Genomic DNA, 4,023 nt, shown 5'->3' with positions numbered 1-4,023 from the left:
GGTGCACCCGCATCGGGAGCAAAATAGTAGCAATTATTTTCTTCTTCACAACAAATTCCTGGAGTTGGGAAATTACTCCCAAAGAGCGGAATGCGCATGTCAGAGTAATTATGATTATCAATAATGCATTGCGATTTATCATGGGTCCCTGACAGCTGATTGGCCTGAGTCCAAGAGCTCACAGATTATTCAAATAAGGTCCATTGATCAGGGAGCAGAAGGGGACGCTGGGCACTGTAGTCTCCCTCGCCCGCCGCGCTGTTCTGTGTAGTGGAAGCGTGGACGCCGGACGCCGCCGCGCAGGGGAGAGGTTTCGCGCAGGAGGCTCGACGGCCCGATTGGGTGGCATTTCCCTGAAGGGAGCGGGAAAAGAGCTGAGCACCCGCTCTCGAGTCCATCTTGGAAAGTAAACAAACAGCCGGGACAGAACGGCTTTTCTGAGGCAGGCTGTGCAAACCATGCCTCCCTTATCTTCCCTTGCATTGTCTCCTGCCTCCATTGAGAAGTTAAGCTTGGCCTGTGCGCGGGCGCGCGCGTGGAAAGGATCCTGCAAAGCATCCCCAGCTGGAGAAGCGGGATTGTTCCCTCCCCCATTACACTAAAGAAAACCACTTCTCTTCCGTCGTTCCCCAGAGGAAGCGTCCGGGGAGACTTATCCCCGGCTTCTTTACTCAAAAAAGGGAGGAGGGGGGAAAAAAGCGCCGGCTTCAAAGCGCCGCGCAGATTTACTTGGAAATCAGAGTCCTTGAGTTCGATAGGAAAAGTGAAAAAAAAAATGGTAAGATCCCTATTAGGGGTTGACCTAATGCGTTTTTTTTTTAATTAGTTCAGTGAGAATTGCTTCCTGCAGCTGGACTCTCGAAGGCTTGGGGGGGGTTCACATCTGGGCTGCAAAAAATCCGGAGGACCGCTAGATGGCGGAAGAGAGATGCAGAAAGCTCTTTTGGCTGCCGCCTTGGGGTCGTCAAGATGTGTACAGCCCCGGCGGGGTACCTCTGGGCTCGCAGGTTCTTTAGCTTATTTGCCTTTAAAGGGGGATGAATTTTCATTTTGGGAAAGGGAGAATTTTTTTAAAACAAAGGGATCCGTTCAGAGGGCTTGAAGCCTGCATGAATTTGACAATCCGGTTTCAAGCAAATGTTCAAGATAAGATGGTCCTTGGGGGATAAAGGACAAGCTTGCTAGGATTTCCAAACTGTGAATGGATTACTTTGTAAAAGGTCGCAAGTACAATTCTCCAGTGTGACATAGAATATGCAGCCTTTATACTGGCTGCTTTTCCATAATGTGCTTCCATAAAAACTAAAGTATGGTTTGAGTATAACCCACTGGTCTTAGTTTGTGTGACACACTGAGTTGGCTTCATTAAACACAATTTAATTACTGAATTGCTTTCTGGAATCAAATAGTACATTAAATACAGTAAATCACAAAAAAACATACCCTGTTACAATAAACAGGTTAGCTGGTTGTGTGTATGCTAAATCCCAACTCATCAGCTTAAGCGTGGTGTATGAACTCAGCCATGAAGTCCTAAACCAGTCTCCTAGCTGAGATCACACAACATAATAATGTAAAAGGGGTTTGACAAGTTTGAGGTTCCATTTGCTCCAAAGAAGGACAAAATTAAGAGGAAGCATATATACATTTCTCTTGAATGGCAAGATGTTGCCATTGCAGATACAATGGTCACAATAGACAACGATTTGTTTTGCGTTGAAGTTGTTCGCACATCTTTCTAAGCCCAAAGCAAACAAGCTGCACTATGGCTTTATATGATATGTGAACCAACCCAGTGTTTTGGTTAGATGAAGACCGGAATCCATGTCCCTGGTCTTGGTTTACTAGTTGCTACTGCCCCATTCTAACCTAGTTCACACTTTCCGCTAAGCCATAAAGTGGTTTGTTTGAGTTCAGCTTAAGGTGCTGTGGTATATTCAGTGTGTGGATGCCTTCAAGTCAGACTTGACTCCTGGTGACTGCCTGGACTAGTCCCTGCAGTTTCCTTGGCAAGATTTCAGAAGTGGTTTGCCATTGCCAGCTTCCTAGGGCTCAGAGAGAGTGACTGGCCCAGGGTCACCCAGCTGGCTTTGTGCTTAAGGCAAGAGTCTATAACTCATGGTCTCCTGCTTTCTAGCCTGATGCCTTAACCACTACACCAAACTGGCTCTCATATTCAGTAGGTGATGGTTAAATAAACTGTGGTTTACTGTAATGTATGAACCTAGTCACTCTCCAACCCAGCAGACACAGGAAAATTGAACTAAGGCTGATTTTGATGACCTACGTAAAGCCATCTAGCAAGTACACATGGCACCTTTTTTATCATATGTTTGTTTTCCTTTTCTAGAGCCAATACTCATGCTCTTAAAATTCCCTCTCTAGCAAGATTTTTTCCCAGCTGATTAAGGGCTAAAAGATTTTGTTAAGGGCTAAAAGTTGCAAATGACAAAAAGCTGAGACAGCTGATAATCTAAAATATACAGTATAAGGAAAATTCAAGATAATTATGGTAGGTTAGAGAAGTGTGAGGTAGCTGTTATTGCAGGGTTAGGCTGAGTCAACAATAGTTTCCAAATCCCAGGAAATCATAGTTTCATTATATTCTGCTTCGTTTATTTACTTACTGTCTATACCTTCAATGCTGTTTGAGACAAATTAAGTGGCTTACAAAATCAAGGATTTCTGTATCTCAAGTATGGTGCAGATTCTGCATAATATGTTAAGGAAGCCTCAGAGTAATTGAAACAGGTACAGAGAAAATAAAAGATTTATACAAGGAACTGGGTGTATTAAATCTTGAGAAAAGGTGACGGAAGGGAGAGAGCACTTTCAAATGCCTAAAGGGATGCCACATAGAAGAAGGTTAACATCTGATGTCTATCATTCCAGAAGGCAGAAAATGGAGTAATGGTTTTAAGTTACAGTAAGGCTGATTCTGCTTGAATGTTAGAAAAAGCCACCCGACCATAAGTGCAATTCAACAAAGAAATCAGTCTCCAAGAGAGATAATGAAGTCTTCTCAGTCAATGGATTCAACAAAACTGGGACAACTGTGTTTCCTGCAGTGAGCAGGGATTGGACTCGGTGGATGAAATGGCCCCTTCCAACCGAATTCCATGCCTAAGGAAAGTTTCCATTTTCCAATTGGGAAAAAAAAATCCTTGTTGAATTTCTTACTGTAGTGCAAAGAGAAACAGGAATTTGTCTGGCTGGGGCTGGAGAGCCATTTGTTGAAGATGCTTTAATTTGGATCTGTGCATTGAACAAGGGGTTTGACTGAATAGCTTAAATAGCCCCCTCTATGAGTCTAAGGAGCTCATCCAGCAAATAATGATGGAAAAAGTGGGGCTTCAGGTACATTGTGGGACAAATTTTGTCAAACAACAACAATGGATGCTTACTAAATAAATTTTAAAAAAATGGGTATGGGTTCATCAGTGCCAGGAACTCATTTTTTGGCTGTGTGCAAGACCTCGTCCATAAAATGACTGAACTCATTAGGATGGGCAAAACACAATGTAAAGTACAAGACTATCAGTTTAATGGTAACTAACGTAGTTTGCAAAACTTTGTGCCTGTGTAAAATAATTATTTTTTAAATATCCAAAGGGGTTTGTTGTCCTTAGTGATACAGTCTAAGCCAGGGTTTCTCAACCAGGATTCTGTGGCACTCTTGGGTTCTGCCAGAGGTCACTAGGGGTTCCCTGGGAGATCACGATTTATTTAAAAAATTATTTCAACTTAAGGCAACTTCACATTAAAGAGGTAAGTTTCATTCTTTATTTTTAGTTGCAGAACACTGTCAATGCATCTATACAGGCCTACCCATGAAACAAATATAGTAATTTTGTAACTTCTGGCCTACATTTGAGCCTGAATGTGCAAGGGTTCCCCGAGGCCTGAAAAATATTTCAAGGGTTCCTCCAGAGTCAAGAAGTTGAGAAAGATTGGTCTAAACTTACCTTTCAGTTGAATTATTTTACATATAAAAACATGTGCATATACACTCCCTTCACTTTT

The sequence above is a fragment of the Candoia aspera genome, chromosome 3 (assembly GCF_035149785.1).
Source record: "Candoia aspera isolate rCanAsp1 chromosome 3, rCanAsp1.hap2, whole genome shotgun sequence".
In the NCBI taxonomy this organism is placed as follows: domain Eukaryota; kingdom Metazoa; phylum Chordata; class Lepidosauria; order Squamata; family Boidae; genus Candoia; species Candoia aspera.
The sequence above is the reverse complement of the archived record's forward strand: the minus strand, read 5'-3'. Positions refer to the sequence as shown.